This window comes from Perognathus longimembris, chromosome 2 (genome assembly GCF_023159225.1).
Source record: "Perognathus longimembris pacificus isolate PPM17 chromosome 2, ASM2315922v1, whole genome shotgun sequence".
NCBI classification, from domain to species: domain Eukaryota; kingdom Metazoa; phylum Chordata; class Mammalia; order Rodentia; family Heteromyidae; genus Perognathus; species Perognathus longimembris.
This window is the reverse complement of record NC_063162.1, coordinates 50027306-50055092: the sequence shown is the minus strand read 5'-3', so window position 1 is coordinate 50055092 and position 27787 is coordinate 50027306. Positions and strand designations below refer to the sequence as shown.

The window sequence follows — 27787 nt, the reverse complement described above, 5'->3', positions numbered from 1 at the left end:
TAGGACAATGGGATCTGGTTAAGATGATAACATAAAAAATAGGTACATTCTGGGGAAGAAGGAAAGAAAAAAGAAGAGTTAAACAGAAGATTCTTAGAAGCAATTTTTTTCCATCTTGTTTAGTTCTATTTCATGAATGGCATCTTCAGAAGTTGGTAATTAGTTACAAGGAGAAGAAAATGTCAACTTAAAGTCAGGACAGATGCAGGAAATGTTAAAGAACAATGTACCAGGTGAATTATATTATAGGACAGCAATACAAGAGCAGTCATGAGTCAGCCCATGATTAATTCCCCAAGAATAATCCTTTAGATGAGTACTTTTGCTACTCACAAAACTCTTCTCCATTCATCATTTCACTAGAGCTTCCTAGAAGAAGGGAACGATGCTTATTCTCAATGTTCTTGACTTCAGCCAAGGCGACAGAGGCCCAGAGAAGCTGACTTTCCTCAGGGCAAGTAGCAGGCCTTCTACTACCTACTCTAACTTGGTGATGTCTCTTCTGAAAGAATCCAGAGGTTCAGCATCATCTTATGTGTTCATAAGAGTATAGCTATTGGGCTTTTGTGATCCTCTGCTGTGACTTGCCTAAACCTGTGCTAATTATTCCCTATAAGAGAGAACATAGAGTCCATGTTTCTTTGGGTCTGGCTCACTTCACTTAGTATAAAACTCCATGTTATGGAAAGGATTGTTATATCACTGTTGTAACTACTTTCAACGTGCTATGTGTAACTGTAGCTTCTATTATTGATGATCTTCTTGTATCCCCTTCCTGTGGTTGTACCTACACTATCTCTGTATCTTATCTGAGTATATTGGAAACCGTGTATACTGACAAACAGTGGTATACAGGGTAAAAAAGACAAACAACTACAAAAGCAATACTTGCAAAACTGTTTGGTGTAAATGAACTGAACACCTCATGGGGGGGAAGGGAAAGGGGGAGGGGGGAGGGGGGAGTGAGGGATGAGCTAGCAAGCAGTTCAAGAAATGTATCCAATGCCTAATGTATGAAACTGTAACCTCTCTATACATTGGTTTGATAATAAAAATTTGAAAGAAAAAAATGTATAAAAAAAAAAAGAATCCAGAAGTTCAGGCCTAGGTAGAGTATGGTATGAGACTCTGTGGAAGAAACAGAAATGGTACTTAGCATCAAGAACTGTATGTGACTGAGGGAGGTAGGAATCCCATGTGAAGGAAGAGATGCAGGAGATGGAACAGGGATGTGTTCTATGAGGTGTATTCTGTGTGTTCTATGAGGTGATACAATTGTTTTGGCTAGAGCAGAGAGTGTAGACAGAGAGTAGCAAGAGGAAAGTCCAGACAGAAAATACGGTGGGGAACAGTAAATGCAAAGGTAAAGAAACTACACTTGCTTCCAGAAGTCAACAGGAGCCATGGGATAGTACTAAGGGAAGATGGGCATAAAAGCATCAGAGTACTTATATCATCATGTCACCCTTAATCATAGAAGGGGACAACAAGACATAATGAATTGGCCAAAGTACACCAATGAGTGAGACACAGGCTGCTATCAGATACCCCCCAACCAGCCATGCGCTGAATGGTATAGGCTTAATCCTTCTACTTAGCAGTTATGACTGGGGGAAACAGGCAGCCTTCTTTGCAAGCCCTTGAACTGCTTCTCTTGACTCTCTGGGTTTCTTATCCATATTATGCTATCATTCAAGAGATAGATCTTACTCCAGTGTCTCTAAGTATTACCTGCCACAGGGTAACTATAGTTAATCTGGTAAAGTAACTCAAGCTAAGTTTTTTTTCCTCACATGTGCTCTTATGCAGGGACTCTCAGCCTTAACTTTATGGTTTCCAAACACTGGAGCTGCCTGGGGCATCTTTTGTTCCCTCCTCAGACAGTATATTCAATGGTTCAGGGATAGGAATGAGGTATGTGCATTGCTACAATTCTGTCCAGGTGATTCTAATGTTTCATCAGATTGAGAACTATGAAACTCTGAAGACAAGCACAGGAATTGTAGATATCTTAGCAGAGAGGATATGATGGCATATTCTAGTTATTCCAGATCCCTCCAAATGAAATCCTACAAGAGGTGCCCATGGAATCCTAGTAGTATGTATGCAATGGTCATATTTCATCCACATCATGCTACAGATTTGTACACATTCACATTTCTTCCTAAAGATCTCATGAAAGCAGAACTTGAGATGATTCAAATACAGCCCACACTACAATTAACTTTGCTCCGTTAATCAGAAAAGAGCTAAACATAGTAAAGCTGATAATCACAAATATGTTTAGAATTCTACAGATACTCTGTTTAATACTAACTATAAAATTCCACCCAAAGCCAGGTGCTGGTGGCTTATGCCTGTAATCCTAACTACCCAGGAAGCTGAGATCTGGTGATCACAGTTGGAAGCCAGCCCAGGAAGGAAAGTTTGAGACTCTTATCTCCAATTAACCAACAGAAAACTGGAAGTGCCACTGTGGCTCAAAGTAGTAGAGCACTAGCCTTGGGCAAAAAGAGCTCAGGTCCTGAGTCCAAGCTCCACAACAGAAAAAAAAAAATCATTCAACTCATAAATTTAGAACGTCAGTTCTGATGAACAATTCTTAATTATCTGTGTACGTTAGCATTTTTGCCAAATCTCTATAACAGTTAAGCTCTTGCTAACTGATATTTTTCCTTTACTTGTTTTTCCTACTAATTCAGAAATTAAAACATGGTGTTTAGAAAAGTCATAAATAGTTAATATTATTTAAAGAAGCCCACTATAAGGAACATAGATGGTAACATTATAAAAGTCCCATCTATATACCACCTAAAATTATTCCCTGTACCACCTGTGACCCAGCACCTTGGGAAACAAGATCTAGAAACAACTGTCTTCTCACAGGAGAAGAAACAGAAGTCCTAAGAGGTAACCTGACTAAGGTTGTACAAGCACTAAGGTGCCTCTCAGGTTCCCTATACCATGTATATGCAAGTGGGACAGTATCAGTAAATTGCTGGCATTGTTTCATTACATAAGTACCCTATATTTCTGTTTAACAATATATAGGGAACCTAAATCAAACAATGTTGTTTATATATGAACATAAATAACATAAATAAGGATATTTTTCTTTTTAAAAACAGCTGTCTGAGACTTTTCACTAATTCTTATGTTTCCTCCTATATCAAGATCCTGATTTCACAGAAAATTCACAAAACTATCCTAATATTGAAAAGCTCTTTAAGTGAGGTTGGCTCTCAAGTTTTATAAAACGCTACACATGTCTAAAACATTAATGTCTTAACCAGTCAGATAGCATGAATATGACTCAGTGATGACTTGACTTTTGAGAGCTGGACAGTCATCACAGCCCTTTAGAGTATCTTCTCTCAAGTTTTTAATTAGTGGAGAAGGAAAAGACAAATGATCATTCCCCTTGCCAAGAATCAAAATTTACCCAAGCTGACTGGGTGACACGGACTGATTCTATGTTACAGCAGCTCTTACAGAGCTGGGCTCAGCAGTAGGGAGGACCCCAAGACAGAGGTAAGGTTTGGTAAGTACCAAATACACGCCCTTATCTTCCTCAGCTGCTGATCACAGATGCTCCTCTAGGATGCATCCCCATGCCAATCCTATTGGCATCATGAGGCATATTAACAAGTTCATGATTCCCAAAGAGAAAGAACATGAAAACAACACGAATATCCACCAAACCTCCTTGAAAATTAAACAGTGCATCATGAGCTGCACAGATCTCATTTGGTAAGTCCATCTCACTAGTGTGCCCCATGCTGTGTTGTCAGATAAACCTTCAGAAGACAAGGCTGAACAGAAAGATGGAGTTTGGGGATTCAAGTCCCCCACCACCACTCCCAGCTCTTCTAGGGAGAGAGAAGGAAGTTGGATAAGGATAGGACAGTAAGGGAGAAGGCAAGAGAAGAGAGTATCTGTGAGGCAGAATGAAGGAGGAGGAAAAAAAAATTACTAAGGTTTCTTTCTTCCCCTTTCCTCTTGTCTTTGGTGTGAAAGAAAAAGAAAAAAAAAAGGAACAATGGCTTTTCTGAGGCTCTGTGCAGACAAGGCAGCTCTGGGAGAAAGAGGGAAAAAAAAAAAACAACCTAATGGCCGTGATTAATGACAATGGGCTGGAGGAGAGTGGGGACACAGCCGCCACATACATCATCCCTTCCCGTCAGTCTCTGCTCCTCCTGCCCCTCTTTCTCCTACCAGCAAAGCATTATAACAACAACAAAAAAAAAAAATGTCTTATCTGCCCCGATGCTTATTTTAAAGCTGAAATCACAGCTAGCCCCCCCATCCAAAAGACAAAGAGTAAGAAAGAAGGGGCCAAGAAAAAGGATGGTGTTAAAGGATTACAGGAGAAGAAAGAGGGAGAAAGAAAGAGACAAAGAGGTGATGGGCGAACAAGAAAATGGCATGTAAAATAACTATAAGATATTCCTGGGGAAAAAAATGTGCAGGCTGTAATCATTCAAGATTTCAGCAACTTGACTCTTCACATGCTGAAGCCACATTTTCAAGGTCTTATCTGCCATATGGTTCCCTGTTTGGATGATTTATTAGGTGTAGAAAGCACACTGATAAATTTTACTGCATTTCCCTGAATAGGCAACCTATGGTGTCAATAACAAAGCTCAGGCGGCTTTAATGAAAACTGCAAGCACCAAAGGGTAACCATTTATTTATGAGTCGCTATAGTATTACTAGGACAAAATTTATCTTCTCTTCTCACGCACTCTGTAGAAACCAAATCTGGCCAGAGTAACAGAGATCACATCCATATGTCAGTGGCTTGCTAACATCTCCTCGGCATGAAGCACCGGCTGCTCCACTGGAGAAATTGTCTGGAGCTTTCAAGTGACCCATTTTGCATAAGAAATCTTGTTTTTATGAAAAACAAGGAGAGACCTGAAGAACTCTGCAAACACCAGAGCCTTCGCAATCACACTTAAGGGCGCCACAGAATCTTCTCGTTTTTCTTTACCCAGAAAATGGGACAGCTGCCCCAGGGGTGGGGATGAAAAAGGAGAAGGTGCTGTGCAGATGAGGAGGAGAGAGATTTACAGAGATAGTCCAATCCATAAATATTTTAAATTTAACCAATCTGCACAACATTGTTCTCTATGCACTCTGTTTCTTAGGATGCCAGTCATAAAACAGGTGAAAATCTGGGCTCTCCACTCATTACCTGGTTTCCGCCCCTTCCACTCATTGCCCTCAAATGCCTCTCTTCCTAGCTAGTAGCTATCTGCAAGTCTGATGTATGTGTTATTTTTATAACAGAGAGACAATCCAACTTCTTAAAACTCCAAAGACAGCAAAACTAATGACCAAACTCAGGGAGGGGGAGGGTTGTGGAAAAAGACAGGAAGAAAGCCAGATAGCTTGCTTTCACTGTGTAATCTTGAGCCACAGCAAACTGTAGCAAGAAAAACACTTGGCCAGATTTCCAAGAAGCCAGGTTTTCCTCACTATGTACCATGTCTGTCCTGAGTGAAGACAGCCTGGCCTAGGAATGCCAAGAGAAGGAGGGATGAGGAAGAAGCTTGACCACAATAGCAGATGTTTGAGTAATGTTTTTAGCACTGTGAACCAACAAAAAACTAAAAGCCTGGACAAGATTCCTCTATAAGCAAATCTCAACCTTTTTTTCCCCACCCAAGTTAATATTCTGAAAATAAATGCCTCTTCTTAGCTGTTTTTACCCAGGTTCCTACCATCTTATACTTCTTTATTACATACAGATTTTTTTCCATGTTCTATGGCAGTATTTTCTAGAATAATCTCACAGTGTAAAAATGTCACAGTGTGAGGACATGAAGATCCATTTCCATTTGATCTTAAGTGATAGTGCCTTTTATGGAGGTTTGAAGATTTGAACTCAGGACCTCATACTTGCTAGGCAGGCACTCCACCAGTGGGCCATGCTCCATCAGGTGATTACTTTTGTACATTACCACTTCAACTATTATGGGGGAGGGGCAGATAAACCAACCCTTTGGTAATCAGAATAGTCAACATTTTAGCGAAAAACTTCTCTTTATATCCTACATAATCAACAATTAAAAAGCAACTTAATCAGTTCAAATACTGCCATCACTGCTTTTAAAATCTGCTTAGTAAAACGGCAATTAAAGTTTAATGTCTTATAAAAGATCATTCAAGGATTATAGTAGAATTAAGAGGAAATAGGTACTCTTTGGACTCTGGCCAGATTCTTTTAGAGTTTCTCAACCCAAGAGATTTAAAGGAATATTCATTATTGCCTAGATTGCTTTCAATTCCGCAACTGGTTTATTAAAAGAGGTAAGGCAAAAAGGGTACAGCATGGTTCAGAGCACATTCAACCAGTTTCATTTTCAGTTTGCTAAATAGTTCAACCAGCTTCCAAAGGCATAGACTAAGGAAAATCTTTCACTTATTTTTTCACCATACTTTTTCTCTTCATTGTTAATCCTGAGTACAGTACTTCAATAGGGAAGTCTATGCACACAGACATGTGCACTTTAGCTCACAGCAAGTAGCTTTTTTTCTTTTTTCTTTTTTCTTTTTTGGTCAGTCCTGGAGCTTGAACTCTGGGCCTGGTGCTGTCTGAGTTTGTTTTGCTCAAAGTGAGCAATCTATCACTTGAGCCACAGTACCATTTCCAGCTTTCTCTGAGCAGTTTATTAGAGAGTCTCATAGACTTTCCTGCCCGGGCTGGCTTCAAACCACAATCCTCAGATCTCAGCCTCCTGAGTAGCTAGGATTACAGGTGTGAGTCACCCAAGCCTGGACATAGCAAGTAGCTTTTGAAGCCTTTACCCATGGCCTGAGAGCACCTTCCTTAAAGGCTAAATCTAATGCTAAATATAATGCCTAATTCTAGCACTAACCCAAACCTAACACTATTCCAAAATGCTAAACCTAACCCTAATTCTCATTGTAATGCCTAATTCTAACTGTAAGGCAAAAACCCATACCCTATTCACAATGTTAACCTAAACCCTAATCTTCACTAGAATGCCTAATTCCTTAAGAATCCCATTGTGAGGTGAAGCAAACAACTCTAACTTAAGACACCAAAGGGTATAAGGGGATAGGAGAAAGCAGCTCAGAGAAAACACACACACACACACACACACACACACACACACACACACACACACACACACACACACACACCAGGAAAGACACCCAGCTAGGACTCCAGGGCAAAAGGAAATCTCTTTCAGGGCCACATAAATAGGTCCTTTCACAATGGTTCAGACAATTCATCAGCCAATTGCATTTGACCAGAGGGACAATTAGGGACTGAAATCTAGACTGCTCTACTTCCCTCAAACTCAAGTTTCAGCTGGTAGTTACATCCACTAGGAAGGGTGTCACTTTTTCTGATTCTCCCAGAAGCACTACATGGGCTACCTACTAATAGTCATCTGGAGAAAACTGCAGCCAAAAAAGGACAAATTAAATGATCCATCCTGGAGAAGGTGAATTCATAAAAACAGGTAGTAAGATGAGTGTTGCTCAGAGCTGTCACACAAGTGAAGATGGTAAGTTATTGTTTAACAAGTACAAATTGTCAGTTTGGGAAGAAGAAAAAGTTCTAGACACTGACAAGAGTAATGACTATATATCAATCTGAATGCATTTAATGCCACAAAACTGTGCACTTTAAAAAATAATTACAATGGTAATCTTTATACATTTGTAATTTCAGTACTCAGTACTGAAGCAGGAAGCTCCTGAGTTTGAGGCCAGCTTTAGCCCCATAGTGAAACTCTGTCTCAAAAAAAGAACAACAAATGACAAAAAATAAAAATAAAACTTAGATTATCAATCTTTTACTACAACAAAAAAGAAAAAAGAGATCAAAGTCCACCACTGTAAGCTAAACCCCACCATAGACCTTGAAATAGAAATTTTTCAAGCAGACTTTCCACAATCCCAGGTCATTGGTCCATCATTGAGTCAAACCTCAACCCTCTGGTTTAGATTTGGAGAGTAGATCTGGCTGTGCTCACCAAAGATACCCAGCCATGAACCACCAGGTCAGCCCATTCCTCCTTTGGCCTTCATAGGCCACTGAGGAGTTGAGATTTCTCCCCATGGGCTCTTGCCCACTCTTAGCCTATGTTCCTTCTGCCTAAGCCCTCGGTTTGCCAGACCACTGCTGGAAGTCTCCCTACCACAACATCTCCACTCCACTCCAGTCTGGGGACAGCAAAGGCCTGCTTTCACCAGATTCCACCTCCCTTAAGACAACTCATTGCTCATTGCCACCAGGACAAGGCTAAGTCAGAAAGAAGAAAAATTTGCAACTTCTTTGGTTTAGAATTTGTGGTAAAATTTCATCTATGCTGGGTTTGCTTGAAAACTCAATGTAAACAAGAATGAGGAGAAAAAAATCATTCAAGCAAATAGAAGAAATTATTCTGAAAGGTTTAGTTTGGCAAGACATTTGGTAGAATATTTCTTGTCCATTTTAGAGAGAGTCAAGGACATATATATGATTCTACCATTAGGGAACTTGATGGGTCTTACCCTGCCTTTCAACATGAGCCAGTCCTACAAAGTCCACAGTTTCCTCATTCATAGAGAATCCCCCAAATCCTTAGTCCAACATCAAACTATGAAATTGACATAATGTGCTACACACACACACATACACACACACATACACACAGAATATGTATATGCAGGAAGCATATATGGTTTAGAGATGTGTGTGGTATGTGAGCATGTGTGATATATATCATTGCATATGTGATTATGGAAGCTTTGGGGAAGCATATGTTGACAGTTGTGTGTGTGACATTTGTGTATTTATGGTGTCTGGTCCATGTACGTGACACAGGGGATGGATATGTGTATATGTCTGTTGTGAACATTGTGTCTGCATGCGTATCTACACATATAACAATATTTTCCTATAAGGAGAAACGGTTTGTCATCCATTTCAAAGTATTTTTCCACATTTACAAGTGATAAACATGGAACTAGACAATGGTCACAGATCACAATATTCAATTACTAAGTGTCACTACTTTCAAATGGTTGCAATGAAAAGGTATATTGTGTGCATTTGTTAAGTAATAAGCTGTGTTTCTTTGTAAAAGACTAGGCACATTAACTAACTCAGAAGCTATCATTCAGTCAAGTTTGGCTGAAATATCCAGGTTTTTCACTACTAGATTATATATACCCCAAGCCACCCAGATAATTTCTAATGTACACCTAAGATCTAGATGTGCCAGATATAAACCAAGGCCCAGAGGCCAGGCAATCCTCCTTCTGGTTAGAAAAGTGTCACAGCCTCACCATGTACTCCATCAGGAGGCCACTTTCCTGCCTTCTGATGACTTCCTTGACAGAGAGGTTAACTGCTGATGCCTCTTTTCACCAAAGTACCACATGGAATGAAAATATCAGAGCCCTGGTTCTGCCTGGTGTTCATACTCATGCTTCATAACTGTAAAACTCAGGTCTCTTTACCCGCTCCAAAGCAGGGCTCTTTCCAATGTACCACATACATCCACATGAGAAGCTATGGCAAATATTTTTATACCAACTTTTTAACTTTTTAAGAAACTTTGCAACTTTGCAACTTTTTAAGAAAATGCACTGCTTACATGAACATGACAGTCAAGAATTTTCTTACAAAGGAGAAAGGATCTTAATTCTCTCTTAAGATGGCACATTTACTCCTTCTACAGCTAGGTGCTCTAGAGGACAATTACAACTAAGGAAGTGAATGGGGCCAAAGTGACCACAAGAAGCTCTCTGATTTTTTAAAATTTAATTTAATGCAATTCTAAGGGTGATGTACAGAGAGGTTACAGTTACATAAGTAAGGTAATGCGTACATTTCTTATCAAACATTGTTACCCTTTCTCTAGTTTTCTCCTACTTTCCTGGTTAGCTCAGTCAGTAGAGCATCAGGCTTTTAATCTAATTGTTTCTTAAAATCTCATTTCAAACACTGCATTTTGAAGTCCCAATTAGTTAACCTTGACAATAATCAAACTCCTTGGATGACCAGTCCTACAAATGAACGGTATAAGTTTTTGCAAGCTTGTTCCTAAGTAGTGGTTTCACCTCTTCACCAAGCCTCCCCAGGGTTCTGGAGTATCACTGACTCTCCATTTACAACACAAACTTATATGCAAATGACATTACCTTCCTTCTTGGCCTTTTAATAAGTCCGTTTTTTTTGTGGAATAAATAATGAACTGCCTCTAGCAGTTCAAATCTAGGAGTTTCCTTTGGAGCTTTCTGTTGCCAACATCTCTGATTCCAACCTCACCTTCTTGCCTGACCACGACTGACCACCTGCCAGCACAATCTCAACTACTAATTATCTCAAAAGCAGATGGTTTCCTGTAGAGCTTCAAGATTAAGGTGGTCTGTGAACAACCTCAGGAGAGCTAACAAGAAAATGAAAGTGAGATGACTCTTTGAAGTGTCCATACAGGTGTCTGGGCAGAGTAAGGTGAAGGTTTACCACACAACCCCCACAGCTGCTGGTCAAAAGTCCCTAGTGGTCAAAGGTCCCTGGAGACCATAGCTTGCAACACAGTCTTTGACTAAGACAGGTTGACTAAGGCAGAAACAGGGAGAGGGAGGGGCTCTGTGGAAGATTTGGATGAACAGAGAAAAGCTGGACTCTACCATGAAGCACAAACACAATCTGTTCATTAACCTGACCCTCGCTCATAAGGTCATGCTCCTCATCTCTCAGTCACTAGGCCATGACATCCCACCCCTTCCCAAGTCAAGCAATTTGTTTATTGCATTAAAGGGGAGACTGGTGAGGGTCATTGTCTTACTACATCTTATTTTTTTAATAAAAACTATGTATTTAAGATTATAACAAGATATTTTAATGTGTTTGTACATAGTAAATTGATTACCATAATCAAGCTAATTAATATACCTTCTCTTTGCAGGGCCATTTTTGTATAAGAACTTAAGGTATTTATTTACCTCTAGGCAAATCTAAAGTATATAATGCAGAATTGTCAATGTAATCACTGTTGCATATCTGGTCTCCTAAACTTATTCATCCTAGATCACCAATTGTGTACCTTTGACCAATATCTCTCTACTTTCTCCACTCCTGGGAACCACTATTCTATCCTCTGTATCTGTGTGTTTGGTATCTTAGAGTCTACATATGACATCCTGCCTTATTTCTGTGTATGGCTTATTTCACTTAACACAATATCCTCTAGGTTTAACATATTATTGACAATGGAAGGACTCCCTTTACTAAGGTTGAATAATATTTCTGTATGTGTCTGTGTATGTCTATGCATGTGTTTCCATAAAAATATTCCTTATCCATTAATTGACATGCTTAGGCTCTTTCCATAACTTGATTACATGACTATATATTCAAAGGAAAGAAATCAGCATCTCAAAGACATAGCTACAATATTCCATGCTCATGACAACAGTATTAACAATAGGCAAGGTATGACTATTGGATTTTAAACACTTCAGCTAACCCTTCATGTCTGAGCATCCACCCAAAGCAACTTCAGAACCAGTTAAAATAGAGCTTTTTAGTCTTTACTCAGTTTAGAATCTGTAGGAGTGGGGCCTATAAAGCTTTGTACTTAAAAGTTCTTTGGGTGGTTCTGACTCAGACAGTTTGCAGATAAGATCTGAAAGTCACTAAGTCACTTCAGCTTTCCCATGAGAAATGAGGTATTATTGCTTCAGTAGCTACACAAGAGAGGGATTTCTGAAGGAAGATGAGGAGAGAAGGGAGAAAGAGAAGGAAGAGAAGGGGGAGAGAAAAAGGAAAGGGTGGTAGAAGGAAGGAAGAAAAGGAGGAAGAGGTAAAAGACTAAAAAGCAGCTTTATTTGTAATGTCTTAGTGTTGTTTATAGATGATTGTGAGGAGAAAAGTTACAAATCCAAGATCAAAAACTAAAACTGGAAGAACTAGAAATAAATTAGTCTCCATTAAATTGACCTCCATTACAAAATTCTCACCTGCATCAAAAGAGAAATATAGTTCGATTTAGGGACATCTCAAGAAATACATTACATAAAATGACTTCCCATCTGCAGGAGCTTTAACAATACATAATTAAGACAATAAATCTGCTAAGGAGAAAATATCATGTAGGTCAATTTTGTTCATTCATATTTAACAGAGTGGAAATTTGTAGAAATTTTAACAGGCCTTTCCTTTCTCCTATCATATCAAGAAGGGACTTATTCATAGTATAAGATAGGAAGAACTGAGATAAGATGGTTTAAACTTCTAAGAGGAAAATTCTGAAATGTCTTGCCCACTTTGAAAATAAGCATTTCTATAAAATTTTATGACATAATGCCAAATATTTTTAACCAGTCATTTAAAATGTCTGAAGATCTAGTGTAGACGTTGATGTCTAATTCAAATGACTATACAAATTTGAAAGCTACAAAATCAATTTTCCATGAAATATAATTTGGATTTCAATAACCCAAACTGGCCTCCTTCCTAATTAGGCTGAATTGATGGGCTTTTATTGTAATATACTGCCAAATCAAATAAAGAAAACTTGGAACTTGGTGATGTTTTGGATTATCATATCATCTCCTCCTTCCATTCCCTGGGATGAACAGAGATTGGTAGCACAATAAATATTTAATGGATGGCAACACTGTCCCTTGTCCCCAGAAACAGAGACACAGGCACAAACAAACCTTCAGATATATTTGTAACCTACTTTCTGCCCTCTCTCTTGCTCATGGCAAATACCAAGTTTTCATAGTTCAAAGAAAAATGCCAATTGACCCATTCAAGCCAAAGGTAAACAGAAAGAAGTAGGAAGAAGTTTCTTTAAAAAGTCAGCAGCAGCTCTGGGAGTCACAGTCTTCATACCAAGAGATTATGTCCCCGATACTCATCACAGAGAAAATCCAAAAGTACAGAAGAAATCAGGACTTCAGGATGGACACAGGGACTCCCTGTGGGTGAGGCAGGAGGACAGTTGAAGCAGAAGGTGGCTATACACATAACTAGAAGCTAGGAGCCAGAGAGAAAATGGAACCTCAGTTCCAAAAGTAGCTATTTCACTGTTGTCATTTGTTGCTGCTTCTTTTTCTTTCTTTTCTACTTTTAATACTTGCATTATCTCTTTGTTTAGAGGAACTTTGAGAATTTTGATTCTTCCCTTCTATTTGTGACTCTGAGAAGAGGAAAAACAGCCACATGGTAAGGAACTGACATTCTGCCTTCTCACAAACCTCACACAAACAAGCACACGCATGACCACAGGGCTGTCTGGTGTCAGCTTGGTTAGGTTTGAAAGGGGACATAGTCAGCACTGGAGTCTTTCTATCTAATCACTGGAAGACAAGATTTCTTTGGAAGAGTGGTGAAACCAGGAAGAAAACATTTACTTCTCACCACAGTTCCCAACACCCCCAGCCCCATCTTTCTACTTCAGATAATCACATTATGATAAAGAGCCAAGACCATGAGCTGATTGCTCACTCCTGTAACCGTAGCTATTCATAAGGCTGAGATCCTAGGATTGGGGTTCAAAGACAGCAGAGGCATAAAATACTATGGGACTCTTATCTCCAATTAAAATATCTTTCCTTATCCTCCCAGAGCTGGTATTTCAGTTAAATTATCCCATGATATAGAAATGTACTGGGTCCTATTCTCTGCTGGGGGCCAATGTGGAAGAGCATGGAACATAACCAGATGGAGAACAGGCTGTCTCTTGACTGGAGCCTACTACAAACCACAGAGTGGAGCAGACTGTTTTCTTCATTCAAACAGTCCCTATCAGCTGAACTACTAGGAATCTAACCAACAGTGGGAACACCATCAAGAAGAAAGAAACCTCAAATACAATGTGTATCTGAACTCAGAGAAAAAATTTAAAACTCAGGATTCTTTGTGCCCAGGCCTGAGACTTTTCCACTGCAGAGTCTTCAGTTGTGTAAACTATGTAGCAGTCCAAGTTTATTTTTATTACTACTAAAGATGGAGAGCCAAGCTGACAGTAAGCAAGTTGTTCTAAAAACGTTTCTCTTGCTATTCAATTGACCTTTTATGAACATCCTATCTTGATTCTGTTCCCAAGAACTTATTTCAAGGATAAACTTCAGGATGACTATGGAGAACTCTTTAACTCTACCTGGAAAGAAAATGTTAAGAAATAAATGGGAGAGGACCAATGAAATAATGATAAAACATGAACAGTGGCAAATAAATTGAATTCCTGTGTCCCAATGGATCTGAAAAAGCATTTCTGATCCCACACTAATATTCCCAGAATTTCATATCTTTTACTGTATTTTACCCTGTGGAGGCTGAACATTTCTACTATAACCAATAATCTGTATTACTACTTCTTCACTCTCTCAAATCCCCAAATTAAATATGAGCTTTTGGTAAGAAATAAAATTCATCATCACCTCCTCTTTCTAGACAATAGGTTTGATCTTATAAAACACAAAGTAAACTCAAAAACAGAATGCGGATTGAATTTTAAGACTGGAAGCATGAGGTGGGAGGGGGAGGTCACAATTCAACTGATAAAAAACTATAAAGCACAGAGATCAAATGATTTAACCATTATTACACTGAATGGGAAGAGACAATGGAATAGGCAAGAATCCAAGGGTCTCTTGGTTCTAAATTCACTGTTTTTCTCCTGTAACACTATGTTGTTTCAAAATCAAAAAGTCCATGACTATATTTCTTTTTTTTTTCTTGTTTTGACTGCCAGCGATGGTGGGGTATGGGCCCAACACTCCAGCATCATCCATTTTCAGGGCTAGTTGATTTGGCAGGTGAGTTGTTACACATTCCTTAGCAGATTGCAACTTCCAGGGCCACCATCCCATGACTAGATTTTTAATAGCTCAATTGATGGGCATCAAAATGCTTGGCTGTTCCCACCAGTCCAGTAATAGTGAGATAGTATTATGCACAGGGAACAAAAAATTTATGACTGAAAAGCAAAATTATGCCTTAAAAACTGAGTGCCTAAACTGAGTGACCTAATCACCTCCACAATTAGGCACAATTGTCTAAGTGCAAGTGGGGAACTCTTAATTCAATTGGGGCTTAAGCGGGAAGGGGGGTCCCAGGGACACTGTTGAAGGGATCTAAGAATGTTTATGTTCATATTTTTTCCTGAGGCAAACAGCCATCATTTCCATCCAATTATCAAATATTTTATCTTAAAGTATTAGAAATCATTAGCCTGATACAATTATTCTCCCCTCTTTCTAAAGATTTCATACTTTATCTTCCTTGCAAATTTTACAATACAACCTCACTTTCATTCTCCTAAATATATTTTATATGATATTAATACTGACTCAATAATATTTGGGGAGACTATAAAACTACAAGTCCTGATCAGTAATTACTGGTAAACTATTGAGGTGGCCCTGGGTTTTGCCTTGACTAGAGTTGACAGGATTCTTTTAAAAAGTACATTCTTAATCATGAAATAGACCTTACACGTGACTCAATTGAAAAGAGAAGCCCAAAATAAAATTTTCATGATTTTCCTTCTCCACCTGAAATCTACTTTATGAAACAGTGACTTTTAAAAAACTTTAAGGTCAGGCTAACTATATCCAGAATGCCAAGATCCTGAAATATATAAGCCATTGCTATTAAGCACCAAGATATAAGGGTCCTCTTTAGAAGGAAGCTGGGTTACTGTATAGTTGAAACCTAACTATCCATCATAAACACCTTCAATACATTTGAAATAGCAGGGTGGACAGCTTCTCTCACACTGAGGGTCATTTATGAAGCGATCAAAGGCTGTAGTGGGAAAAAGAAGTATGAAGAGGGACAAGGCTTTATAGAATGAATAACTTTTCTCATTCTCAATATTTCTTATGTTCTTTTACAACAAATTGCTTGGCTCTTGAGAACAGACTCATAAAAGAAGTGAAATATATTTTTCTATCTTGAATCTGAACTTTTTTTAATATATAAACCTGTAATGACCCTTTCCAAACAATATGAACTAACACTTCAAAAATTTCCATTGTTTCAAAGGCACATTACTTTCTGCATCTCTATCAACAGCATGAGGAAAGAAAACAAATGAAAGTCATTTGAAAGACATCTCTAGGAGTTATGCTTGAAAACTGGAAAAGTCCAGTAATCCCCCTACTTAGATAAATAGAGTTTTCCAAAGGACCAGAGGGAGCAGGGCCAAACATTTGAATGTTATAAAGGACACTGCATTACACCCTGGGGACAGAATCTAGCATATAACTCCTTTATGGCTGGCCAAACTCTCTAAGACACACCCCTACTTTGAGTGGAAGGCAACCAGAACAAAATACAATCTTCAAGCAATTTATATACTATTCAAATGGAATTTTCCAAGCTCAGAAAACTTGTTTATTCAGTTCATAAGCTGTCCCATCTCTTCTCTTTTAATAAATAGAACTTAGACATGAGCAGGCGTTTCTTAGTCACTCAAGATCCAAATCCTTTCTCCTTTACTCCTCAAATCATTAGTGATAGTAACTATGTCATTTAAGACATTTAGAGGGGCTGGGAATAGTGGCAAGAGTGCTTGCCTCGTATACATGAAGCCCTCGATTCGATTCCCCAGCACCACATATACAGAAAATGGCCAGAAGTGGCACTGCAGCTCAAGTGGCAGAGTGCTAGCCTTGAGCAAAAAGAAGCCAGGGACAGTGCTCAGGCCCTGAGTTCAAGGCCCAGGACTGGCAAAAAAAAAAAGACATTTAGAGATTATTATTATTATTATTATTGCCTCCTAATAAGAAACTCAACTGGACAATATTCCTAAAAATGTCTTAGAGTCTTCCTCAAATCTTCTATCAGCTGCAAAACAAAATGCATTTGATTTGATCTAGCGCTGAGTTCCCCAAACTAGGATTTAGAAAAACTGACAATAGCTCAATTGGGTGATTATCAGTCACAGAAGATAGTATTGTGGAAGAGAAAAGAAATCCCATATAGCATTTTTCTCATGAAAAAAATATGCATTTGAAGGTGAGCAAACCATTTGCACTTGTCAAAGTCAAGATTCATATTATCAAATGAGCTGGTGTAACATACTCTCTAGTCAGAAAAACCCTAGGTCAAATCTTGGCTTTGTCAACTTGAAAATTACTTTATCTGAAACTCCATCTCATCATTCATAAATGGGAAACACAGCTATAATTTTATAATACCCTTATGCCTGTAATCCAGCTACACATGAGGCTGAGATTTGAGGATCCTGGTTCAAAACCAGGCTAGGCAGAAAAGAAAATTCCTGGGATTTAATTATCTCCAATTAGACAGCAAAATGCCAAGGTAGAATTGTGACTCAAGAGATAAGAGCACCAGATTTAAGGAAAAAAGCCAAATGAAAGCTCAAGGCCCTTGAGTTCAAGCTCCAGTTCTAGCACCAAAAAAAAAAAATCAGAGACATACACACACACACACACAAAGAGAGAGAGAGAGAGAGAGAGAGAGAGAGAGAGAAAGAGAGAGGAGAGAGATATTATAATACCTAAAAGAGATAATCGTGTGAAGCTTTCAATACAATGCATAGCACAAGGCAAGCTCTCAACAGATGACAGTTTAGCTGTTGTGGTTACTACATTTTTAATTACCCAAATCAAGGACAGAAAGCAAAGTTCTAATTTTTCTCTCCGTTGAATTCTATTCTTGTATATGTGCCTTATATGTGCGTTTGTTTCTATCTAATTCCTCTCCACAGAGAGAACACTGTGAGCAGGCCCATTATCCTGGTTACTTTCTCAAGAATTGGATTGTTCTGAATTCTTTCATTCTCCCCTAGCATCTCCCATTGTTGTTCACAAGGGGTCAAATTAACTTACAACAAAATCAGTCTGTTCCCTAACTTTAAGGAGTCAGAATTCCCAGGCTCAAGATGTCCCTTTGAGCAGCTCAGAGGCACCTCAAATCAACAGGCAAGAAAGAGCAGCCATTCATGGAACAAATAAGTGATTTGCATTTCCAAGAAAGTGGGGAAACATATTAGTTATAATTAGCAAACATGCAGAGTCCCCCTGACAGCTTCACTTTACAAACCCTTGAATGTTTGACAAGAAAAGGTCATGTTTTGTAAAATCCTCAAAAGGTCATTCAATAACAAATCACATGAATGAAATCGCAAGGGTTGAGGAGGTTAACAGAGACACCACAGGCAGTAAAATGTGTTTTCAAGGTAAACAAGGAAAAGCAGGGGAAAGCAGCCTGGCCTCAGCTCTGGAAGAGGAGAAACACAAGCAATCTCTCATTTACCAAACACTATAATTTCAAGACATTTTCTGTGTACTTGGTGGTTTAACACTGAATGCTATTTCTCTTGTTCAGCACACTTGGAGGATTAACAGATAACAGCCCAGCAATATTTCAACAGTTCTTCAAAAGGTCTAAACTGGCCTTTCCCCAAAGCTTTCTTTTATATTTATTTAATAAGTCTCAGGAGGGGATTCCACATAAGACAAATAGGTGACTGCGTCTCAGGTGTACAGACATCTTCAAGTTGATTCATCCAAGCAATACACCCCTAACTCCTATCTTCCAAACATATCACAAATCTGGAAACTTGAGCCCCAGAAGCTTTTTCTCCTGGCACTTTGACCTGCTCATGACCTCTTCCTTCCCAGGTCTATTTTCTTCTTCAACAAGAGCCAGCAGCACATCTCTCTCAGTCAGAAACAACAAAGACAGTTTATATAGGGTAATTTGGCTATAGGATCAGCACCAGAGAGAAGGAAGATGTATCTGATCCACAGGTCAAAAGCACAATTCAGACAGGCAAGGTTGATAGGTTTAAGGGAGGGCTCCCTAGAGGGCAGGGCCAACTTTTAGAAAGTGTGGCCAATATGAGGGAAGTAGGAATATCCTCTATGTTGTTTCAGACTTGGGCACATAAGAGAATACTGAACATAAGACTAATAATACTATGAAAGAAGGCTCTGGAGCCCAAGGCCAGGCACAGAGTGGCACCCATCAGAGTGACTTGGAAAGGTGGCAGGACTTGGCAACCATCAGAGTGACTTGTAAAGGTGGCAGACTTAGTGCCTGTATTGCCCTGTGACTTTAAGATGCTCAATTTGATGTTCCTGGGCTTCAGTTTTCCTATTTGTTAAATGGACTCATACTTACTTCCACCAGTAAAGAGATAGTCATGTGCCCTTCTTACACCCCAAGATCTTGACTCTGGTCACTACTCACAACTACATCTCAGTCCAGTCTCAGATTCCCACAGGGAAGCCACTTTCTAAGGTCTTTCTCTGCCCAGTATGGTGGCTATATGGAGTTATTTAAATTGTGATGATGAGGCCAGACACCAATGGCTCTGGCCTGTAATCCTAGCTACTCAGGATGCTAAGATCTAAGAATCTCAGTTCAAAGCCAGCCTAGGCAAGACAAATTTTAGAGATTCTACTACAATTAACTACCAAAAAGTCAGGAGCAAAAATGTAGCTCAAGTGGTAGAGTGCCAACCTTGAATGAAAAGAAATAGTACAAGGCCCTAGTTTAAATCCCATTACCCGCACACACAAAAAAATAAGTAAGTGAATAAATTTTAATGGCTACAATTAAATAATGTGTCACAGTAGTCATATTTTAAGTGCTCAGTAGCTACCAGTGGCCAGTGAGTCCTCCAAGGACAGTGATACACCCATCAGTGATACCTGCTCCATGTCGAGTACTGTCAACCTTTCCACCCTCTGGGACACTCCACTTCTTGATAGCCATACCAGATCCACCACACGACCATCTAGCACACACTCACACACACACACACAGCCTGATAGATGGTTATAGGCACATCCCTCTCACCTTTACAATTACCTGCTGACTCTAAAGTTCCACTAGGTTGGCGATCATTTGATAAGAATGACGATCAAAACTAGGACACCTCACTTTGTATTTCATGCCACCTATTTTAGCTTATTTGCCATGAGTACAGGGTATAATTAATATCACACAGGAGCCAGCATTGTCATTTTTCAAATCATTTCCCTGGAAATGTTCTACACCTCTTAATGGCCCAGCTAATGCTGTAGCTGTCATGTTTTGGACAGATGCACTTTTACAAGACAAACTCTGTAGCACCAGGAGACTCTCAGCAGACTTTTCAGCTTTGAGGCTCAGAGGCCAGACATGCCAGCCAGTAATGGCTAGATGTAAATCTTTGATTTTTTAAAAATTTCTTGGTGCTGAATGTCTCTTAAGTGTCACCTCCCTGGCTTCCATCTTCAGTCACCTCTCCCCTTCTTCACCTCTTTCTCTCTTCTGGTCCACCTGATGGACAGGAAATGAGTGAAATAGGCCCAAGTCACATGATTGTTTCAAGCTAGGACACTCTGTCCAGAGGTAGAAAGGTCTGCACATCTGGATAAAAACCAGGCCTCTTTGCTAAATGCCACACCCTAAGCAAATGTGGCCCTTTGTGCCTATGATCTTATCTTTAAAAAACACAAAAGGCTTTCTTCCACCCTGACTACTTCTTAGAGAAAGGTTCAAATTTCTGTTCCTACTGGGCATGTGTAAGGAAGACTGGAAGGAGGCAGACGGGCAGCAGAGGGGGTTATATCCGAAGCCTCCCAGCAGCAAAGCACAAGAAAAGCAAGAATCCTGAATCCTACCAAATAGTGACTTAAGGGCATTGAATGAAGAAGCATTCAAACAAAGCAGAGATATTTACTAGACTGTCTGAGTAACTGCAGAGCATTTTACTAATACATCTTATGGTTACGTGTGTGTTTGTGTATGTGTGTGTATCACTAGTGGTGTTCTAACAACTGAGCCACAGGGCTCCACTTCCAGCATGTTTGCTGGTTAATGAGTCTCACCCACTTCCCTGCCTGGGTTGACTTCTAACCCAGACCTTCAGATCTCAGTCTCTTGAATCACAAGGATGATAGATATGAGCTATTAGTGTTCGGCATTACTTTTTTTTTTTTCTTTCAATGACTAAAGTAGAGGAAAACTGAGCTCACTCAGTATCCTGACTGATATTGCCCAGAAAATAGCTCATCTCACCCAGCACCATCAAGAACAGCCCTCTGCTGAGGTCTTATGTCTTCAGAGGGAGCCAGAGCCAGGATAGGGATACAGCTCTTTTTTGTAGGCTAAAGAGCAGTGTCAACTCTCTGCTGCCTTTAATACCAAATTTATCAGTGATCCATTGCCCAGGGAGGGAAGAGCACACAACTTCCTTTCACGCTGCATGTGCAAAATGCTACGGAAAGTTGGACTCATCAGTGAGGCAGCAGGTCCCTTGGTTGAAACCAGCCAGGCCAGAACAGTGACATCAACAGGATGCTGCTAAACACGCGCAATTCGAAAATGCACGCTGTATTCACTTCTGCATGATTTGCTGCCATTTAAAAGACAATAAACAGCAACTTTAGATTGCTAACAACGTGTCATTTAAGGTTTGCTGTTGCTCAACATCAAGAAAAATCAATGCCGGCTCTACGGGGGCAGCAAACCCGAGAACTGAGCTCCATTTCAGGTCTGTTTGAACTCATTTCCTTTCTCCATGGTTGCCCCCTTGTTCTCCCCCTCAGGCGTCCCCTCGCAGCAGGCTGACAGCTTGACACATTGACAGCTCGCACTGAATGACAACTGATTTGTACAAATTTCAAGCCTTATAAATCTACCTGTCACAACAACAACATAAAAGCGCCCAGGCCCAGCAGGTAATTCAGAAAAAGCTTCCCTTGACGGCACTTTCTGAAAAGCAATGGCATGCCTCCTGCCAAAAAATTCCAACTATCATCCTTGTATAACTTTGAATAAAAATTCAGGGCCCATTTTCTTGCCAACAGGCTACCAATCGTCTTATTTAAAGATTAAAAAGAGTGAACGAGAGAGAGGGGAGAAAAAAAATCCACACAATTTCATTTTCCACTGATATGAAAGTCACACCACCTGCTATGCCAGGATTACCACACCGTTTTTCTCTCCAGTGCTCAGAAGGAGTAAATGACAGAGGCTTTTTACGGTATTTAAACAATATCCCAGATTGCAGGGCTGATCCTCCCAGTCCCCTCCTGACTCACCTGGGGCCAGGCTTGCTGCCAGGGCAAGGTGTGCTGACTGGTGGTAGGTCCTTGTCATTGGCCATGTTTTAACTACTCCCAGATTTTCCCTTTAACAAAAGCTTTTCACATTTCCACAGCCACACTTCCTTCACCACTGTTTTCTTCTTGTTGTTGTTGTTTTAAGTAAAATAATCAAGATAAACCTTCATGCACCAAATGCTTCTTGCATTCAAGTCAACAGCATATCACATTATTTCATTGCAGTGTGTTTAATCTGACTTTTATACCTCAATGGAAAAAACATTGAGCAAAATAAGGAACAAAGGACTCAGAAGAGTGAGTACTACACATGTAAACAGGAAAATAACATTTTTAAAGCCTTTATCTCTACTAGTCAAACCCTGATTCTACTTATTGTAGAAAAATATATACATGATATATGGTTGACACAATTTCTTATGTATCATATTGGCTTATAGAAAATCTCCCCAAACTGGGGCATGACATGGAAAAATGAACTTGGTTTGCCTCTGAGTGTCTGGTGTTAATGTATGCTGAATAAGGATGCTGCTGAGGAGATTCTCAGGAAGTATATCTGGGACCAAGGATGAGAGTCAAGTGGGTGACACTCCAAATGGAAGAGCTCACAGTAACAAAACTTGCTATAACAGCACCTCCTGTCTTCATTAAAGGCAAACATGAATGTGATTACTAAACTTGGGAATGGATGTCTTGGTTTCAAATCCTGGCTTTCCTACCTAAGAGCTGGATTAACTTGGTGCAACTTGTATTTACCTATTCCGTGCTTCAGTGTTACCATCTGGGAAATAGGGATCATAATCATATCTACCTTAAAGAGGAGAAATAAATGCCTGTGAGATATCTAGCTCGAAGAATGAGATGTGGCTCACTGGTAGAGAACTGGTCTAGCATGTTTAAGGACCTAGGTTCAATTGCCACCATTACAGAAATGCTTTAAAAAATGGAAAATTGAGCTCACAGTAAGCATATCTGTTCATTGGTTCATTCATATAGAGATAGTCATGTAAAAGCACTGAGTGGCAAGTAATAGTGAGAAAAAAAAGATTATCATATTAGCATCATCATATTAGCATCAGTGGCTCACTTCCAGATTCCAGATATACAGTGGTCCCTCAGTATCTACAGAAGTTTGGTTCCAGGATCTACCCAAAAGAAAACCTGTTCAAATCCCTTTTATCAAGCACTATATTTGCATATAACTTACTCAGATCTATAGCATCATCCCTAGATTAGTTATAATAACTAATGCAATGTAATGTTATATAAGTAATCATTATACTATATTGTGTAGAGAAAAATGACAAGAAAAAAATGTTCACTTTCAGTGTAGAGGCATTTAAAAATAGTTTTAATCCACAATTGGATGAATCTGTGGGCATGAAATACATGGACACAGAGACTTAGTACCATTACCTTTCTCCCATGGAGTATAAGCTTCCTGGGTAGTAGATGATGAGGGAGGAGGGGGAGGAGGGAACCTAGAAGAAAATTATCTCTGAAAATGATGCAACCTACTCAGTTAAAATAAATATGTAGATTAGAGGTCTTTGTGTTATTTCTTTCCACAAACTAATTTATTTTAAAAATAAATGTATCTACTCTTTTCAACTTGCTTCTTCATTAGCTCATAACTAATGAAAACATCCCATGTGAGCTGGAAATTCATATATTAATTTAAAATTTTAATTTTTATTGTCTTAACACCATTTATCACTTAGAAATACTAAATGTGTGAATTATAAGGAAAGAAAAATGAGTATACACAAAGTGTATACACCAATATGAGAACACAGTAAATACAGAGGATATTTTTTCTATATATGGTCTAACATATAGGTAAGGACAATATTAACTAGTTAATTTGAGATTTAAATTAGATAATAGAACAAGATGCCATGGTTTACTATACAGTCCACTGTCAACATCAGGTGAACTGATGAACTCTATAATTAAGATTCAAATAACCCAAATTATATGAATTGAGATCCTCCTCATTGTATTTTTTGTGCTTAATCTTCTCAGTTTGGCTGTCACAGGACTGACATGAGTGGACTGAACTTCAGCTGCCAACCCAAAACAATGACCAGCAAATCTTTCATTTTGTAATAATTCATCTGACTAAGAGCAAATGTTCTGACTAGAGGCCATTAGTAAATAAAACTGGGTTTGAATTTCACAAGCATTTTTGAGTTTCAGAAGATTTTTATTTCACACTAAAAAGCCAAACTCAAACTTTTCATGCAACAAAATAAATAGGCTAAACCCAAACAACTACACAATAAGTCTTTGTAGAATGAAATGGAAAAAAACAAGCAACCACCTATGAAATTGATGCAAATAATAATTTAAATCAACTAACCAGCCTTTATTTTCAACTTTCAGCAATACAAGTTGAACATATGGGAACAGAAAAGGCTTGGATATGAAAAACTAAGTATTTCAGATAAATTCTACATTCAAGCCAATAGCCATCCAGACTGAGATTGTTGCTACATTATCCCTTCCCTTTTCAACAGCATGCTATTTGGACTAACGAAGGGATAATGTTTTTGCTAACTAATTTCTTTCTAACATCAATCACCAAGATTTTACAAATGCTGTCCCATTCTTGCCCAGATACTCTCCAACCATGATCAATTAAATATCAAATCATTCAATCAAAAGGAGAACTTCAAGGCTGACAAAGGTATTGTCAAATATAGTGCTGCTCAGCTAAGCCTCTCATATACCCACTCTGGGTTTGCTCAGAAAAAAACCAATATAGGAAAATACAGGAAATGTTCAGGTACAAAATACATGATGTCCTATGAGTATTTGTATTTCTCTGTGTGTGTGTGTGTGTGTGTGTGTGTGTGTGTGTGTGTTGTTACAACTACTCATTTCCCAAGAAGAAAAGACAATGAAAGCACTGGCCTCCAGTACCTGTAAAGTCCTTTTGCTCCCTAAAGTGGTCTCTTACCCAGCTGTTTGTTGCTCCATCTCAATAAGGTCTCCAACCAGGAACCTTACAGTGTTTCCAACCTGTTAGCCTTTAGTTCACAGAGACCAACAAGCTTCAAACAAAGAGTGACATGTTCTTGTAGCATAAGATAGAGGTCCCACTACCATTCACTGAGAAAATTATTCAGCCTCTAGAGTTGCTAGGTTTTCTTGCGTCCAAAAGCTGGGCCCTTCAGTTCAAGCTGATGCCCCTCTACCTCCCAGAGTGCCTTCTACACTAGCCCATCAATAGGAGTGCCTGTGATAACCTGTAACATTTGCATCCCTACAACTAACACCATAGAAGCATAGCTAAGCTTCTGCTGCCTGTGAATCTCTTTGTATATTTCCTAAGACAAAGACATCCCCCTTATTCTATTTCTCCTATACTACTTGTCAAGACATTTTCTACAGTGATCATGTAAGAAGCCCATATCATGAGTTACCTGTGGCCTCCTCAGCTCCATTTTCAGGGAAAGCCACATGTCTGAGGTCATAAGCCATGTAATTAAGTGCCAGCTTCCCAGTCTAAAAACCACCAGGAGAGTAGGCGTGGTTGGTTTGGCGCCCCCACAGGCAAGATGGAAGCATACGCCAGAAAATAAGGAAAAGAACCACACTGCTGCTGGCTTGAACTTCCCCTGGAATCAGTAAATTTTGACCACTTAGGACCAGCCATGCTATTTGTAACTGTCAGAGGAAGGCAAATCTGTAATTGTTAAGGGGGATGAGGCCTGTGCAAATTCTTTCCTGTGCCAAGTGAACAGTCAATCACTTTTATAAGGACAGCAACAACTGAAACTATCCATTCGTATACTTTCCTTTAGTCAACAATATCACCTTTAGTAATCTGGGGAATGTGCATCCATAAATTACAGCAAGTGTTATTGCATTGCTGAATAAACAGCAACATTTCCATCAGCGGCAGCAGTGGCAGCCCCACAAAGGTATAACAAACAGGCTCAATCATTTCCTTGTCAAGCTTTGCAATGACTGCAGAGTTTACTGCTGGAGGTAATGTTGCTTTCCTCAGCATTGTGTGCCAAACTGCTTATTAAAACAAAACCTCTTTTTCAGAGCAGCATGAGTTGGATAATCACTTATTGCACTCAAGAAAAAAAAAAAAAGCAGGTTTGGTGCCCAGAGGAGGTTAACAATCAGGCATATGTGTTAACATTCGGTTGGTAAAGACTGGTTCAAAAATAAATTATCCAACATTGGAGTTGGGGAGTGAAGGAGTTGACTTATTAATGCTGATGCCCACAGGTTGACTATTTTTCCTATGACATCATTCTGTTTTTTGACAATGTGTTCCCCAGTAATGACCTGGCAAGAGTGGCTATTCAGGAGGAGGGAACGAGCTAGGGAAGATTATGAAAGGAAATCAGAAATGAAATACAGCCTGTGAGTCTCCATGCAAAGAAATCTCTGAAAGAAAGTAGATTTCAGGGGTGGGAGAGAAGCCAAAAGAAAAAGACAGGAGGGAAGTGAATGAACTTTAAGAACTAGGCATTTGTGACTAAACTGTTTCTGAAGACAGCACCTATTATTACTCTTCGAAGAAATCGCTTGACATAACTAAGCCAGCAATAGCACTGAAAAAACCAGCCTCAATTTTCCTCTCTTGAAAGAGATTGATAGCTATTTTTCCTGAGCCTGAGGAACAGGTAGGTTGAGATGGAGCCTGGGAGGCCCATCCTGTCAGGAACACAGCTTGGAGAGGAAAACCATTACTCCTGATTATGGAAGAGGTGCCCCAATACTTTTTTTCATGACTTTGTTTTTTTTTTTTTCCTTTCATATCTGTTATAGATGGATTAATGTTGAAGTAGGGAGACCCTCTTCCCTCAACCCCCTCCTCCACTGTGTCAATGGCACCAATAGCCGTGTGGTCTCAGATAGCAGCTATGAAAAAGTAAAGCCTATACTTTGGATGTCCCTATCACAACAGGAAATGAGACTTTGAAGACTTTATTATAACTTTGGGGAACATATGAGGTTTGACTCCTATAACTGCTGTAAAATGAGAAATAAAGAAAAATGAAAGAAAGGTACCGCAAGAATATGGTCAAAATACTTTATATCCAGGTATGAAAATGGAACAAGGAAGCTTGTCTGATCAAGCTATATACTGTATTATATGGACATAACAAAATGAGTCTCCTTTATACACTAATTGATAGTACTAAAAATGTAAGCAAAAACAATGTGGAGTAGAAATAAAGTAAGCATAAGAAGGGCAAAAGTCCATAGGTACTATTCCACATTCTGGCCAGACCTGATCAGTTCCAAGCTTTATCTGCTTTTCCTTCTTGCCTCCAACCTGCAAAACCATGGATCCTTCCACCTTGGCTCATTACTCTTTGAGGCTTTACGGGACTCACATTAGGCTATTTCTGCTGCCTATAGTGCTGTTTCTCTCATTCATCATTCATTCACACCAGCTGCTTCCTCAAAGAAAGTCTTTCCTTGCCCATCTCAATAACCAGCCCATCTCCTTTTTACTCCAGAAAATTACCTCGCCTAAGATATGTCATTTGTGAATCAACTGTATCCTGTACTAGAAGGTAAGCTTCATGAAGACAGGGCCTGTCTTATTCAGAGCCATTTCCCCAGGACCTAGAATGGTGCCTGGCTTTGTAACATTTGATAAATTACTTTAAAATGCTTCACCATTTCAGAGGAAAAAATATCCATATGAAAATAAATCAGAGACTTATGGCATAATCAA

The 27787-nt window shown here is 39.3% G+C and overlaps 1 protein-coding gene and 1 long non-coding RNA gene across 4 annotated transcripts in view; one reads left to right on the top strand and one right to left on the bottom strand.

The window, feature by feature from the left end:
- Lrmda (leucine rich melanocyte differentiation associated) overlaps window positions 1-27787 on the bottom strand; it is a 1039777-nt gene that overhangs the window by 857414 nt on the left and 154576 nt on the right. The window lies entirely within an intron of this gene.
- On the top strand, window positions 12114-27164 carry LOC125346500. Its single transcript, XR_007209947.1, has 3 exons — window positions 12114-12126; window positions 17523-17528; window positions 23121-27164. It is a non-coding gene; the product is annotated as an uncharacterized LOC125346500 (long non-coding RNA).